Below are 16,791 nucleotides of genomic sequence, written 5' to 3' on the forward strand. Positions count from 1 at the left end.
GACATTTCTGGATTTTTGTTTGAAGGATATCTGCCACCACTAATTTGTCCTTGACACAATCATGTGCATCTATCTGCATCAGGAACTGTGTTCTACTGGAGACTGAAGGCATAGGTCCAACTTTCACATTTTTGGTGTCTCTTTTTTGCCTATACCATTTTTGCCTTCTTGATTTCTAGTTAGGAAAGTCAAAAAACTTTTCCCTCCCTCCTTTCAAGAGTAGCTTAGCTTTCACATGTTCTTTTTCGGACCCCGAATCTTCTCAGGTAGCTGAGTGTTCTTCTAACTTATCTGTTGCATCGTAGTAGAGGTCTGAAAAGACTTGTTGAGCTTTCATTTGGGTTCCTCAATTTCATCTTCAATGTGGAGGTTTGAAATCATTTGTCATAGCCATCCTCATTGCAAAATTGAGTAGACATAGTCGTATTCACACATACATCCATTGTCGCTAAAATTTGAGTCCACTCAAATGGCTCAAACACATGTTCTGGAAAGGGTTCAAGTACATAGGCTTCGTCTGTGCAATCCCTTTCTAAGGTACATTCTTCTCCCATTTTTTGAAGCGCCCCACATCCAAATAGGAGTGTCTTTGTTTAACCATGAGGGAAGCTTAGTTTCAATCGAAGAGATTGAATCGAACTCTTGTATGGGCGTTTTCATGACATCCCTATAAGTGTGATCTTTTAGATTGACCCTTGTTATAGATCCCACTTGCTTCAAGTACAAATAGTTGTTTCCCCAATCTTGGATAAGTTGTACCTGTCGCATGAAAGGTCTTTCCAATATGATTTCATAATTGAGTTTCTTCCCAAAGTCTACTATGGCAAAAGTGTGTTGATATTCAATCCCACAGGAATTAGCTATCACTTTTTCTAGCAGTCCTAAGGGTCTTTCAATATGTCCATCAGCCAATTGCAATTTCACTCGAGTTTGTCTAATGGCTGGTTGTCCCCAGGATTCCCATACTGCTTTTGTGACTATGGCTATGTTTTCCCTGCTATCCAGTATTGCCATGGTTTCAATGTCATTATATTTCACTAAAAGAGTGGTGTTTCCTTCTTCCCCTTCGTAATATTCTCCAACTTTGTTCATTGGAACAGATCAAATCTCCTTGTTATCCATTTTGTGTTTCGATCTTTCCAAAAAATTTACGATGAGCCCCATTATTCCCACCTTCTCTAGGGTTTTCTGTAGGTCATTCCATAAATATGGTCTAATTTTTAATAGTTCTCCCAAAGTAAGAGTGCATTGGATGGGTGTAGACATGATTGAATGAATATTCTCTACTTCTAGGTCCTGTTTCGCTCTTTTTACTTGAGTGGTCTTACACACTATGGATTCATCTTCGTTAGCTCCCAAGTAAGAGGATAATTTTTTCAAGGTCAATGGTTTAGACATTCCTAAAGCTTTAGATCCGCAATCCCCATACAAGGATTATACATCCATGTCCATATCAGGAGGTAAATTGTCTAACCAAACTTCCTCTATAGGAGATGAACTTTAAAGTTAGGCTCCCACCATTGATCTCTCTAACTTTTTTCCATAAGTGTCCGAGCCAGTCTTCCTCTACAAATGGAATCCTATCTAAGGCATCTTCGTTGTCCAGCACTATAAGTTCTGGCTCCTTTGGTTCAAAGTAGGTTTCTACCACCACATTGGATTTTTCTTGATTGTCTCTCACCACAAGCTCCTCTGGTTTTGCCATACTTTCGAACTTGGGTTTTTGTTTTTCCAACATCTCTTGCATCATTCTTACCAAATTTTTGATAAGCTTCAAGCTTAGCTGCTTCCATGTCTGGAGAAGGATAGTTTTTCCATTTGCTTTCCATGTTTTGGTATGCTTTGAGTCTTGCTTGGTAGGCTTCCAAGGCTGCATTAATCGGCTCCAAAATTTTATCAACCGAAATCAATCCTCCGATTTCACGGTTGTTTCTTTGATTTCACTTCCAGGTTCTTTCACCTTTTCCTGGAATATTTTTTTTGCTATCTCCTCGATTTCAGCTCTTTGCTTCTGTTTTCTCATCTCATACCTTTTGCTTTTGCTTATTTTGGTCTTTTGAGAGGCAACTTTTGTATTCTCCGAATCATCAGAGAAGTTATGTTTCTTTTTTTTAGCCTGAGATCTAGTGATTACCTTGATTGGAACAATCGATTCACTCTCAAATGAGCTACTAGGTATCACTTGGACTACATTTACTAATGTTTTCCTCTTGTTTAAAGGATTTTTTGGACAATCTTCAGGGAAGTGTCCTCCCTTTTTGCAACATTGTATGCAATAAGCTTCAACCGGCTTGAGATTTTTGTCAGGCTCTGGGCATTCATTTTTCCAATGATCATCGGTACCATAGTTGTGACAGTTTCCCGTTCTTAGCTTAATCATGGGTCTTACCATAGGAGATCTAACACCTTGATTAGCTACATAATACATTGGTGCGAGATCTGGTGGAGCATAAGTCACAGGTTCTTCCATTGGCAGTGGATGTGAATTATACCAATATCCTTCTACCATTATTGTAGATGGACTAGGCTCAGCATAGGATGTAACAGGCACTAGTGCTTGTTCATCTATGACTCTTTCTGAATGCATGTATTTTACAGGCACTGCATTATGTCCTAGGTATGGAGGTTCTTGACCCAACACAGGTTGAGGTCTTTCCATACCCATCGGTGGTCTTTGAGTTGGTGCCATGTTAGGCCGATATCTGTACATGGGTTGTCCTTGTGGCCTCATGGGCACGTACTAAACATTCCCATCATACTTTGGTCAGTAGTAGCACTCATTGGTCTCATGGTTGGTCCATTTTTCATCGATTTCACACCATTTCTAAAGTATAATTGGTTGGTCCTGTTCATGTATCCCTTGCCCTGGTTCCCTCATAGGTGCTTTTTGCATGTTATTCATCATGTCATTCATCCTTTTGAGCATGTCTTCTATGGCTGAAAGTGGTGCTGCAGCAGCCGTTCCCACTTGTGTTGGTTTAGTGGAATTTGTTTTCTCACTTTGGTTATCCTTAGGGACATGTTCTTTGTTGAAAATATCACAATTGTCTCGTAAGTCAATAGCGTCTGACACACACTCTTATAGGGTTGTATGATTCTTGCTATATAGTATAGCATGAAGCTTTTTATTTAGTAGTCCCTCCAGAAACAATGATACTAGTCGTCCTTCTGCAGGTATCTCTAGCTTTGGGCATCTGGCAATGTATTATTTCATTCAAGTTGCACAATCTCTAACATGCTCACCTTGTTTCTGTTTAAAGCTGTAGATTTGCACTACAGTATTGTGTTTGATCCCCGTTTTGGAACAAGCAGCTACAAATCCTTGAGCTAATGTGTTCAAGTCCATGATTGACCTTGGTGGAATGTTTTGGAACCATGTCAATGCTTTTCCTTCTAATTTCATTCCAAACCCTTTGAATTGAGTATGGAAATCGAATATGTGTTCTGCTCTTAGCACTTGTTTGAAGCTTGCTAAGTGGTTATATGGATCCCCAGATTCACTGTATTTTGTGACCCATTTTTGAAAGTCACCTGGTCTGACACGTCTATTTGGTTCAACTCTTGGTCTCCTGGCAGTTGGTCCTGTTCCAAGTCCTTCAAACCAGTCTGTTGGAAATAGTGACTCACGTAGCCTTGGATTGGCCTTAGTGTCACCCAGTTTTTTGCGTGATGAGGTGGTTTCTGGTTTCTTAACATTACTCTCAGAAGATCTCTCACAATGTTCATCTCTTGGAATAGTTTCTCGTCCTTGGCCCAAGGTCCAATCCCTTATTGAATATCCTTGATATTTGGTTTATTCCACCTCCTCAGGAGTCATCATAACAAAGTTGTTGTTATAGCAATCCCTAAACAGGTAGATTGGTAGATCTGCTGGTCCCTTTTCTTTGATTTTGAAGATATAGATGATCTTCATGGGCGTTGTTTTCCTGATTTGGCATGCGAAGTCCCAACAATAGACTCCGATCCTAGGATTATCAGTACTAAGCCATTTCAAAGGCTTCAAATCAACTTGGTCGTATCTCTCGAATTCTAAGGTTGGTGGTTCTTCTTTTGCGGCCATATCTGGAATTATGGTATTTACTTCTAACCCCCATTTTTCTATCACATCATGGTTTTTGACTTGTAAATATTGAGTTCCATCTTGATCTATGTACATTTTTCCTTGTTTATTTGCCATGATTTCCTCTTCGAACTCAATACCATGGTCATCAATGTGAATAGTGTACTCTTTGTTCGGATCCAAGTAAACCTGAGCTCCATGACCATTATTCTTATAAAAAGAGAGTATATGCTTATAGCGCATTGTCGTTCCGGTTTCTAAGTGAGTCGAATAAGAAGACATTTCGGGCATCGAATCAAAAAAAGTGTCTGAGACTTCTTCAGGGATACTATGCAAGGAATTGCCTTGATTTATGCTTTCTTCGGTGGATAATCTACTGGAGGTTTCTCCAAATATGCCCTGATTTCCTAGTACCCGACCAGATCTAAGGTTCATAAAGACTTGTGAAGCTCTGGATAGAGTACTTACCTTTGACTTGTTGTCAATTTCTCAAACTCGACTTTGGCAAAAATCAAAGGATTAATGTGCACCCTAGAAACTGAGTGAACATGTACCAATTTGGATCCGATTGAACCCAAAATTGCCATGTGGCTTTGTATTATGCTGGTCTAACACTGTACAAGTTCAAAAGTCAAAAATGGTGGCTCTGTGTAGCAGTAGTAAATAATCACGATTATTTACTTTTGTCAGCTTTTTACACTTTTTGGCTTGATTTGCCAAGTATACTTGTAACCTGTTAAGGTCCTTGGACAAGTTTCAACAAGTTTGGACAAAATCTGTTCAAGTTTATCAATTGTTTCATGTTTACAGACTATGATTTCAAGAACCTGGCTTAAGTCTCACTTTTGTGATCCAAATCTCACCAAAATTGATTTGTGGGGTCTCCTTGATATGCTTGACCTTGTGGTATGCTCAAATATACAAGATTGTCTTTGTTTCAAGCATATGTAAATAATCATGATTATTTACTCTAGCTAATTTTTTGCAATTTTTTGTCCCAACCTTGACACAGATCCGTTAAGCACCTCTACTTAAGGTCTCTAGCCAAGTTTCATTAAGTTTGGACAATTTTTTGGTCAAATGGTCATCAGTTTTCTGTCCGCAGACTAACTTTGCAAAGTTGGTCACAATTTCCAACCCAAAGATCCAAATCTCACCAAATTTGATTTGTGGGCTTAGTGGTATGCTAACTTGGTCAAAAAAGTTTAAAAATGGGGCAGATGTAAATAATCACGATTATTTACTTCTAGTAAATTTTTGGATCTTCTTGGTCAACTGAGCATGTACACATGTCTATCACATCAATACAAGCCTATGAATCAAAGTTCATCAAGTTTGGACTATTTTTTTCCCAATTTACACTCGTCTTCAAAAGTCAGTACAACTTTAGTTTTTACCCAGTTTTTTGTCAATTTGGTGATCCAAATGCTTTTACAAAAGTTGTTTGTACACATGCAATGAGTCATTGGTATCAACCTTGGTCAAGTCTGAGCTGAAAGTAAATAATCGCGATTATTTACTTCAGGCTTGAAATGAACTAATTTTTGTACTTTTTCCAAGGACAGTTATTTCATGAGTTATTTTAAGCCTATGAATCAAATCAAAACTTAATTTGGCCTAAAATGTCAAGAAAAAAAAAGTAATCTGAGTTTTGGTCAACTCTTGAAATTTTTACCTCAAAGTGTCCTTGAGCTTACCCACTGGTTCATACAACTTTTAAGCTTACTCTCCAGTCAGATTGAGTGATTTGGAGTCTTTTCGTGCTATTTCTAGCCGTAGACCTAAAATTCTGCAACTTCAAATACAATGAATCTTTCAGAGAGAGCAATTTTATGAAATCCACCTTGGATCCTACTTACCCTACTCCTAGGCTCTCATGCAATGGGGTTGTGGAAAGTGTCCACAAACACTCATTTTCTTGTTTTTTATGGTTTTTTGAGCTTTGATCTTAAGACTTGTTTCGTCTATCAATCATTATCAAAATCCTAATCTAACTCTACAATCCTACAATCCTAAAGGCACTCGACAAGTACAACTTATCTCCAAGCTACCTCTACACATCAAAAGACGACAATCTTAGGCTATGCGGTTTCTAAAAGAAATTTTTTGACTCTAGGAGATCCTAGAGGAAGTTAAAGGATAACTTCACAAGACGCTCGTATTTTTTCCTAGTTTAGGTCTCTTCGATGCCCGACAGCGGCGCCAAATGTGGGACGGTAGTCGAACCTCACTATCCTACCTTATTGCAAATTTAGCGAGAACCATAATTAAATTGTGAATCCATGGGACGAAGCTGACTCGACCAGTGCATAGAGGCTACAAGAGGTTTTTAATCTCTCAAAAAACAACAAACAACTCAAATCTAACTCAAGCTACACTCAAGTGACTGAAATCACCAAAAGCCAATCGCTCATCGGCAAACAAATCACATCCGTTACAGCATCAAATGACATTCAAACGTAATGAAACTTCTAGGACAAGTTTATAAGACCTAAGCAAACATGCTTATGGTTTCAAAACCCACTTTAGGTTAAGTCAAAATCGCGATTATTAACAACAATGGATTTTTGACTAGTCGTTTTGGACCCAAAATGCACCTAAATGCTCAACAATGATGCCCCAATACCCCGCCTATGCTTAGCTTTTGATTTTGAAGTGTAAATTCCTACTTATGATGAAATTAGGCCGCGGGTCGACAACGCCAAAAGCTACGAAATACTGTGATGTGTTTACGTCAATGTGTAGATCTCTTCCCCGCGGTTGCAATGCAACAAATGCGCTTGCAATGTGACAACCAGGGGGGGAGTAGGAAGCACGAGAAGGAAAGAAGTGAGAGCCGTTAGCTCACGATGTGTATTTCATTATACAAAACTTACAATTGGCTTTTATACCTTAGACAAGGTTTTTGGTGGTCAAAACTAATAATTTGGGAGCTCTAACTAAAGATAGGTAATGACAGGCTGATACAATCTGGAAGCTTGTAGCCCCGGCTCATCAATTACAAGGTTTATCCAAAAAATAAGAGTTATAATATTCCCGATTTATAAAAAATAATAAGTGTTTTTACAATAAGAGCTCCGAAAAATGGTATCCGTGTTATTCGTGTTAGCTTGTTGCTAACAAAGACAGTTGTCAAGCAATCAAAATTGAACGACCTTCACCCACATTGCACTAAGGCCTTTATCAAGCTAAAAAAAAGGAGGGGACAAGAGCTCCCCATCATTTGCATGCACACGGATGATGGGGAGGATCTAGCCCCCCCCCTTTTTTTCTGATTGTGTGTGCCTGAAGCACACCATATTTGGCATACATCTTGACCGAGCCAGTACCAAGCATGATGTTTCTTTGCAACATTTGGCATACATGTCGACTCAAGCAGTACCTAGTACAATGTTTTTTTGCGACATAAACAACGGGTACATATCACCTCTTTCCCTTGGTGGATGTGGGCAATTTGGAGCATGGTGGCCCTCTTCTCCATAATTAAAACATATGTCAGGCAACGGCCTAGCCCTGCCACTTCCGGCCCTTGACTGACCTCTATTCATAACACTCAAACAAAGTTCTTGCATCTGCTTACTCAAATCTTGAATGATATGTACCCATTGTGGAGGAATGGTTGAAATTCTCCAATTTACTTGGTTCTCCACTTGAGCTTCTTCCTTTGGACTTGGGAGTAGGGCTGCCATAGCTTCCTATCCCAACGTGCCTTGTTCAATCTTCTTCTTGATTTTCCTTCATTTCACTCGTGCAATTGCAACCGCTCTATTATAATTCTCCGAACTCTCAAAAATCCACCTTTTCTCCAACCTTGGGATGCAAACATACCATGAGCTTCTCCAATTTGAAGTACTCGCCATTGGCCAACTTCATGGCGAGCACAAACTCTACCCAACACTCTTCAAAACGGTTAAGAAAACATCATGTCTTAAAGTCTTCAACTTCGCATACAAATCAACCACAGATACCTCTTTACGAAAGTCCTGCAAAAAGTGACCCTGCAAGGCTGACCATACCAACCTTGGTACTCCTTCCAATTCATAAAACCATACCTTTGCTTTTCCCCGCATCAGCATCAAAAGTGCTTGCATCTTTCTATCCTAGTTTGGAGTATGCAACAATAGCATATATAGCTCAAAATCGCCCATCCACTCCTCAGAATTCTCCTTGTCAGTGAAAATTGGCCCATAGCTTTGTGCTGCCATCACTTCTATTTGAAAAACCACCTTTTTTATCAAACCGATGAGCAATCAGATACTCCTCCGTGGGGCCACCAGAAGATAGAAAGGGGGAATGCAAACACACCCAAAAACACTAAGAGATTGTCTCTCTATAGCCCATGATGATCACAACACCCCAATCCACTTGAAATCTCTTCTGAAATGACACAAATCTTCACAACACACCCTTGACATCGCTTATCAACAAGCATGCATGTGCTTTAGAGAATCTGAAACCCGCTCAACACCCAACGCACCTCAATTGCACACACCACCAACATAGAAAGCCTCTCTCTCTCCCCCCCCCCCCCCCCCCCACCAGACAAAGAAAAGACCGAAAGCAATACCCACACACCGGCACCAACCAATGGAATCTTGCACACTACCTCATGGTCAAAAAAACATGTCGATCGAAAACTTGGTGCAAATCACAATCAACTAACTACCTGTGGCCGAAATCTCCATCCGAGAGTCGCGAAAAACCGCTTCGGATTTTGGAATGGTCAGTCGGAGCAACTATGCATCAGTGTGTGCCGAAGCTGGAAATTGGGACTCGTCCAAGCCGAAATGCCATCAAGGGAGAGTTCTTCTTCTTCTTCCCACAAACGAGAGAGAAGATTTGATGGAGACAATGATGGAGAGCTTGCACCACTCCGTACAATACGTAGGTATCACCATGCAGCAGTAGATGCAATTGTCGGCACTGATAACTGAGCACGAGGGACAAATTTATAGGTTCTCTGTCAGGTTGGAGTGTACCCCAAGCTGAGACAAGGTACCCCCCTTACTGCCTAGAATAACTGCAAACTTTTGTAAAAAGACTCCAATCGTTTCTAAAAACATGGCTTTGCTTTTGGTGGTCAACTATTATCCCTTTCCCTTTTATTCTTGTAGTAAAAACCGATTAATTTGATAGTATACGGGCAACTAATGTGACCGTGACTAAACTATGCTGCAGCATGATGCCTGGATATAATTATGACTTAAAGATGGCAAACAACGCAAAAGTAAAGTGTGTGGGTGTGGTAAGTGCCGTGAAAATCAAAGCTTTCAACACTGAGGTAGAGGTAGATGTTTTTGTAATGTCTACTAAGAGGGAGGGCTATCCACTAATTTTGGGAAGGCCATGGTTGATGGCCATGAAGGCAAAACAGGACTGGGGTACTGGCCTTCTACGCATGACCGGTAAGAAAGGGGAGACAATCTACTACGACATGAGGATTGGCAAGCAGAAGGAAATGAATCTGGAAACATCGGCAGATGAAACCACTAGCGAAAAACGTCGAAAAGCAAGGGAAGCATAAAAAAGCATAAAAAACCAAAAAAGCAAACTTTTCTATAATTAAACCACGAGCTCCTCTTATCCACCCGAACAAGAAAGTGGGCTTGCTTCTCACAGAAAATCATGAAAAGTGTTTGAAAAGCAGATTTTTACAAAATCGAACCATAGCTTTCTCGAAACAAGTAGATTAAGGATCTTACCCTATTTTTTGCAAAAAAAAACATCGAAAAGCACAAAAAGCATGAGAAATCCAAAACAAGCAGAATTTCCAAAATTGAATTGAATGTCCTTCTAACCTTTTAGAAGATGAAAACGACCTTGCTTTTTATTTTAGAGCCTTGCAATGCTACCAAAGAAGCATTCAAAACCAAAACTTGACTAAACTGATGTTTGAAACTATTTTTCTCATTTTTAAAAGAGACCCAAAAATCGAGGATCCTAGGTACTTGAAACAGGTTTCTTAAGTTTTGAAAAAGCTGGCAATGGTGAAGAAATTGGTGATGGTGAAGAAAAACCAGCGATAGTGTGAGGAGTGACAGGGTGTGTCGGGCTCCTGCTGGTTTGTGTTAAGAGTTGGGAGAGACTCAGCTTGGGAGCTAGAGCTAGTCGCTCAAGGCAAAGATAGTGACCCCTGCACGCATGGCTATCCACGATCTGATGTGTGCTTCCGTTTAAGCTTTGCTCAAGGCGAAGGTAGAGCGACCCTTGCATGCGGCCAACGCCGATTATCTAGTGCAGTGCATATCCTCCCCCCGACCCCCCCACACTTCAGCACGCTTGAGTTCGTGCTAGCTCCTTGCGATTATTTTCTTTTTGACTCCTTGCGATTATTATCTCAGAAGAGAAGGCGAATAATTATTATCTAAGAAGAGAACGATTATTATCTCCTTTGAAGCCCTTTGCCATTAAGGTCTTGAATTTAACCAAGTTATGTAAGTCTGCTTGGAAGCATTGTGTCTACTTTTTGACATTTTACTTGAGCTCCAGACCCGACTCCTGTTCTTTGCATACTCTTTATTGCGCACACATTTTACCTTTCCAGGGAGCGGGCTTTAAAACCTTGTTGCTCCTACGATCTTAAGGGTAACCAAGTGTCTTGACAATGGAACCCGATATTGTCGAATTTTCAAGGATGCTTGAGGAAGGTAAAATACCCGAAATGGAGCTAGTCGTGCCGATGGAGGAAGGCGACGGCTCGCTCTTGAGACCGTTGGAGGATGCGACAATGACGAGCCTCAATTCGCCAAAAGCTTCAAACACGAAAAGGACAAACCTGTCGCGATTGAAGAAGTACCCTTTGAGGAAACAAGGGAGAAAATGGCATCAGTGCAAGGGTTCAAATTTGAGATAAAAACCCTCAAAGACGGGGTCCCATCTGTCCGAACGTTAATAAGGCATCAAGTGCATCTGCAACCCGTAGGCCAGGCATCTCGTTTGTTAGCATACTTAAGGGGCCTAACTCTAAGGATTATGGAAAAGGCTCATCAGAAGGGATGTCGTGTGAAGGAGATATCAAAAAACTACAGAATACAAGAGCTAGACTTCAACAAGAGCTCATGGAAGTCAACAAAAGGATTGAGTCCGGCCCTAACAACAACAAAATAAGTTGCTCCCAAACAGATCACAGTGGGCTGGTTGAAGACGGGTTGGCAGATCGGGCCTATTCTGCTTTAAGAAAGTCTTTGCCACAGCAGGTGGAGGTTTTCGAGGCTATTATTGTAGCGATTCCACCAACACTTATCAAAAAACAGTTAGCCAGGCAAGCTCAGCTAACGCTGGTATTTGGGTTCAATGGAAGAATCCCGAACAGGTTTGAGATGATTCAATGGCTTCAGGGGCCTCAAATTCTAGGTCATGGAGGAGCAGTTGAAAGTACTTTTTACCTAGCTAAAGGGTTTTGTTCAGTGAGATTCAAAGAGGCCTCATATGTGGAAAAGATCCTCGACAAAGGGCCCCTAGTATTTAATAAGACTACGGTCTATGTGGTGCCTTGGGAGCCAGTGATCGACTCAGTTGAATCTCTACAAGGGTTTCATCCGGTCTGGGTTGAGTTTATGGGACTGCCTAGCTGGCTGTGGGATAATCTCAGGATGCTCGCTAGTCAACTGGGCACTCCCTTATTTATACCTAGAAAGAGAGGGTTTGGCAGAACCTCGAATAGGGTTTGTATAGGCTGGGATGTGTCTAAAACGCCACCTAAGAGCATGGTTATCAATGTCCGAGCTGGGCTTGTTACTATTCCGCTCAACTTTGGAACATACTTTGGAGCATGCTTTGAATGCAACAACTTTGGACACTTTGCCAAGGATTGCCCCTTGAAGTCTAAGGGTACTGCAGCTCCAGCAGCACAGACCACCAGTGAAATGGAAACCCAGATAGAAGGGCTGGAGAAGCAAGGAGGTAGTAACAAAGGGACATGTAATGGAATTAGCCTATTCAACTTGAGAATAGCAGAAATTAATGAGAATACTTTCGAGAAATAACTTTGTGAGTATAGCGGGTAGACATAATTGAAAATAGCAACATAATCATAGCAATTAGTTGACTTGGCATGAACAATACTTTTGCAAGAGAGAGAATTTAGAGAACATGACAACAGTTGAGGACCGGATTTATGTGGAGCCGGTCCCCCCTCCAATAGGCATTTGTATTATGATTTCTCCCATTAAGAGAGACTTGTTACAATACATTCTTTGTGTTCCTTGTGACCTAGGTGATGCAATGAAGATGGAAAGATTCATGCATCACAATCATAGCATAACATGAACTTGAAGAAAGCTTTAATTGTCCCAAGCCTCAGTCCCAAGACCTCAAACACCTTCGAAGGTGGAGAGAGCAAGCAAGGAATGAGGGTAGGGAAGAGGAAGAAGAAACATTTCATAGGAGAAAGAACTAGTTCCTCACTTATCATACTCGTGTTGCTAGCATACATAATAGCATAGTAATGAAGAAGAAGGAGATGTCAAGCTTAAGCATTGAAGCATGGCTCTTGGTTGGATTTTCACTCCATAGCCAAGAGTGTTGGTGTAGGCTCTCAACCTCTACTTGCTTGGAGAAGGAGAGGGAGCTCTTGCACTTTGCATAGTACACAATGAGAGTGCTTGTGAGTGTGTGTGGGTGAGTATACCCCCTAAGCACCCCCCTAGCTTGCTTGGGTCGACCCCCCCTTGTAGCTCATGCTTGAAGCTCATTGCACCCCTCCAGGCCTAGCCAATCACAAGCAGGAGCAATTACAAGCAACATGGATAGCCTTGGGACAAGTGTCCCCCTTTCCCCTTTGAGAGAGAGGACTTGATAAATGCTAAAACAATTAGATAATTCATGTAATTTATCATTGGACCCCTTTGAAGCCTAGCCAATAGGCTTCAAGCAACACATGAAGGTAACATGGGTAGGGGCCTGACATGTGTCCTTGCTGCCTCTTCAAGCTGGGGCTTCCCTTGTGTGTGTGAGTGGGTGTTCTCTCTCTAGCCCCTAGGAAAAGGGCTCGCCCCCCCCCTCTTGTAGGAATGCTTTTGACTTTAGGTGATCAAGCACCTTACTCACCAAGCATGACAAAGAACTTGAACTAGGGGGTGTTCCCACAAGCATCTCAGGCAAGCTTCTCAAGGCACCTCAAGTACCTTAATCATGCAGCAAGTCAAGCACCTCAAGCATGGAGCCAGTCAAGCACCTCAAGCATCTTAATCAAGCACCTCAAGCATGACAAACACCTCAAGCATGACAAGCACCTCAAGCAGGACAAGCACCTCGAGCTTGGGCCGGGTTCCCACCTCAAGCTCATCCCTAGCTTACCTAAGGTCAAAGGACTTTTACACACATTTATTGGAGGTCTTCAATGAAGCTAACCCTAAGGTCTTATGCTCCATTGGTTAGCCTTTCTCTTTGATAGACCATCTCTCTTTTTGGGCCCCTTTACCATTGGCCCCGTGTTGAGATAGATCTATAAGCACATATCTATATCTTAACACTTGTTCCCGTTTATTCTCCCACATTAAGTGATCAATTTAATATGAGAAAATCATTTGGGTTGGTTAGATATTAGATTTTATGACAGGACAAATGCAGGGAAGGATAAAGAAGGTATGATGGATTTAAAAATTCAGGAAAAGATTGTGGAGGAATCGATTCCCATACAACGAATCTCCAAAGGAGCATGCAATAATAATAAGATCACTACTTCCGCTGCTACCCCAAAATTTATGACAGTGACAACGGTGATGGCTGTTCAAGTCCCTGGTCTGAAAAGAGCCAAAAGGGTGAAGGCAGTGGTAGGAGACTCCAAAGTACTTCAAGCCGTGATAACACTTGAGGTGAAAAGTTCTAGTCTGTCCCTGTAATGGGAATGGCCTATGAACTTAGAGAATAGCGGAATTAAGAGAATTAGAGTGAGCAATTTTGAGAGCATAGAGGGTGAACTTAATTGGTAGTAGCAACTCTATCATAACACTTAATTAACTAGGCATGAACAATACTTTTACAAGAGAGAGAGTGTAGAGAATATGACAACAGTTGAGGACCGGATTTATGTGGAGCCGGTCCCCCCTCCAAAAGGCATTTGTATTATAGATTCTCTCATTAAGAGAGACTTGGTACAATACAATCTTTGTGTTCCTTGAGACCTCCTTGGCAATATGAAGGTGGAAGGTTCACACACCAAGATTTTGCATAATTTCAACAATCAATCTTAGCTTGGAAACAATCAAGAACTTGTGAACATCATTAATCTTTGTGTTCCCTAAATCATTTGAGTGCATGAAGATGTATATTTTTATGCATCAACTTGTGCTTAAAGCAACAATTAATCTACCTTGCAATACAATTAATCTACTTGCATTAAGTAATTAATCTACTTGCAATAAACCATTAGCCTTCTTGCAATAATCATAACATGCACTTGTAGAAAGCATTAACTATCCCAAGCCTCAGTCCCAAGACCTCAAACACCTGCCCCTTAGGCTTTTTTATTTTTTATTTCTTCTTTATTTTTTACCCTTTGGGGGGGCTTCGCTTGCGCTGCCTCGGCTCGCCCCGGCTCGGCCTTGTCTTCACCTCTACTGGCCCTTGCTCGACCCGCCTTGGAATGGGCCCCTTTGCTTTGCCTTGTATACCTGGCGGCCCTCGGGATTTTTCTCCCTCTTTCTAGTGGGACTACCCCATTACATGATGGGGAGACATTATCGAGGTCGCTAATGCTCTCCCTCTATGCTTTCAAAAAACGGGCCTTTATGGCCACAGGAACGAGATCCCTGCCACATCATCAGAATACATCGCCATTGCCCATGTCCTCCTCACGCACGCATGCACCACCGGAGCCACCCCTCCTAGCCAAAAGTAGCACCCAGCGCCCAAGGGCCACCCGCCAGAGCTACGCCATCGCCAGCGCTCCTCGGAGCTCACTCCATGTGATACATCAAGTGGAAGCCAACCAAGTGGAAGCCAAGCCTTGTCTTATATATCACACACTGTCGCGTTCATCTTGAACATGTGGGTTTAACTATTGGCCCATGTAACATTTGTTGATCCTCATGGACCTCAAGCTCCATAAAAACCCTCCAAAAAATATATAAAAACCCTGTTTTTAGCCTTCTTCTCCCGGCTTCCATATTTTGCCGGATGGTCGAAATCTCGGACCGCCAAGTCGGGTCAGATCTTCACTGAGTTGGCCCTGGGCCTTGCAAACCTCATCATCTTTGGACTCCTCTGAGATTGCTATCCAAGGCCATAAAAAACAGAGAAAGTTATCTGCAAACTCTCCACCGCCAAATGCTCCCAGCTTCATCCTATGGTATCTCAGTGTTCGAGGCCTAGAATCATGAGCCGTGACTTCCTGCTAACTCCACTTGGTGTGCTCTATCTGCTTGAACTGTTTTGAGGCTTAAAAAATGCCAGATGTCTCATTTTTCATTGTGGTTGACTTGGCCCATAACTCGCCCCCGAAAAAACTTCTGATGGCCATAACTTGCTATCCAGAGCTCCAATTTGCAATCTCAGAAGACATGCATGCTCCATAATTCAAGCTCTATGCATCTATCTACTGCTGACATTTTCCTGGGACACCTGTCCCCATCTTTCTTGCCCGTCGGAGATCTGCAACACCTTCTAACTTTTCATTTCAGTATCTTGCACACCGAGGCTCCGTTTGACGAGCCGTTTGGACCGGCTTCTAGAGCACATTGAACACTACATTCTAGAGCATTGACTTAGAACTTTGGGCACCTTCATCCGTAATCCCATCTGGACCATTCCTTAGCTCTTCCGGCCTAAAAAACTGCATTGAGCATACACTTCCGCTATCCTTTGGCTGTCGAGGACCTTGATACCTGCCCTAGCCTTCTGCACTGCACGTGCCTGGAGCCTTTGCTTGGCATAGACCACTTTTTAGCTCGGTTCAAATTTGGCTACACCAACGCCATAGTGGAGTAGATACCTGGTAGAGTATTTGACTAACAAAATATTCTTAGAAGACATGATTAAAAGACAAAAAAGAGCAATAGAAATTGAGGCAGCCAACTATACAATGATTGGTAACCAGATCTATCGACAAGGGGAAGACCAACAACTTAGACTATGTGCCAATGAAGAGGAGTATCTTCCTATTTTGGAACAAGCTCACACAGGTTTAACAGGGGGTCACTTCTCTCATGAAACCACAACCAAATCCATATTGATGGTGGCCAACTTTATTTTCCAATGCAGAAGAATTTGTTCAACGATGCGATGCATGTCAATGAGCAAAAATGCCAACGAGAATGGAAAACATGCCACTACAACCTATGATGGGAGCACGCACATTTTCCAAATGGGCTATAGACTTTGTGGGTTCAATACAACCACCAACATATAAAACTTAGGCACAATATATTATTGTGGCCACAAATTACTTAACCAAGTGGACTAAGGCACGAACCACTAGGAAGAACGATGCTAGACCACTGCTGCATTCATGTACGAATGCATCTTTACTAGATACAGTCTTCCTATTGAGCTTGTGAGTGATTGTGGATTGCATTTCCTCAATGAGGTGATAGATATCTACTAGATGAGTTCATGGTGATCCATAAAAAATATGCACCCTATCATCCTCAAGAAAATGGTCAAGCAGAACATACAAACAAAATTTTGAGCTTAGTACTAACCAAAATTGTTAGTTCAGGCAGAACGACTGGGAAATGCATTGTTATTCTGCCTTGTGGGGTTATTGAGTTTCCTTTTAAAAAGCTTTGAGC

Source organism: Adiantum capillus-veneris, chromosome 21, assembly GCF_014529385.1.
Source record: "Adiantum capillus-veneris isolate H3 chromosome 21, ASM1452938v2, whole genome shotgun sequence".
NCBI classification, from domain to species: Eukaryota; Viridiplantae; Streptophyta; class Polypodiopsida; order Polypodiales; family Pteridaceae; genus Adiantum; species Adiantum capillus-veneris.